Genomic DNA, 867 nt, shown 5'->3' on the forward strand with positions numbered 1-867 from the left:
GGAGGGGGGGTTTACGGGAGGGGGGAAGGTGGGTTACGATTTAGGCTCAAGAAGCATGCAAAAAAAATAATAAGAGAAGAATTTCTTGTTTCGGTCGCTCTCAGGTTTTAAACTCAAGACCAAGAGCATGAGAGGCCAACGCTGTACCTCTAGACCACAAGAGCCCGATTATAATTTTTTAAAATCCTACGAAACCAACACAGAAAGACTTACATGGCCAGTGTAGGGGTAGGAGTCCTCAGTATCTATTCCGTTATTCTTGATGACGTATTCGAAAGCCTTGTCCATGAGTCCTCCTTTGCAGCCCTTGTTGCCTGGACGAGAATAACGTGTGCTTTGTCAGTTTTAGCAGAGGTTTTACGGCGCTCGCAACTGCATAAGGTCATATGAGCGACAGAAGATAGAGGTGTTACAAGAGAGTAGCAAACATAAAAAGAAGGAGGGGAGATTAGGACGATAGCAAAGATAGTACATAACAAGATGGTCCACTCAGCCGAAAAAGTGTCCCCCGGAAGTCCGCTCTTCGCTTCAGATGGCGCTGCAGTCTGTTTTGAAGCTCTCTTTTGTTTTTCCAGAAAAAGAATAGGAATAGCACCCCCTTGTGTGCGCAGATCGACTGCTGTCATAGATGTACACTATAGTCAGATAACTCTATGACTGCTGTTCATCAGAAGTTCGGGTTCGTTCAGTGCCGAGTTTTAGGTTTATTTTATTTTAATGACCTTTCGCCTTTCATTCTACAGTCAAATTAAACGAAGGAAACAATCACCCTTCCCCCGGAAGAGGTTTTTTTTGTCAGCGTAACTATTTTAAAAAAGCGTTCTTCCGAATTTTATCCAAAAACTTGCTAGTTTCACTTTGAATTTT

At 42.9% G+C, this 867-nt stretch overlaps 1 protein-coding gene across 1 annotated transcript in view; it reads right to left on the reverse strand.

The window, feature by feature from the left end:
* Window positions 1-867, reverse strand: part of LOC101855655 (cathepsin L1) — a gene marked incomplete at its 5' end in the record, with an annotated part of 6,424 nt that overhangs the window by 3,750 nt on the left and 1,807 nt on the right.

This window comes from Aplysia californica, unplaced genomic scaffold (assembly GCF_000002075.1).
Source record: "Aplysia californica isolate F4 #8 unplaced genomic scaffold, AplCal3.0 scaffold00340, whole genome shotgun sequence".
NCBI lineage: Eukaryota > Metazoa > Mollusca > Gastropoda > Aplysiida > Aplysiidae > Aplysia > Aplysia californica.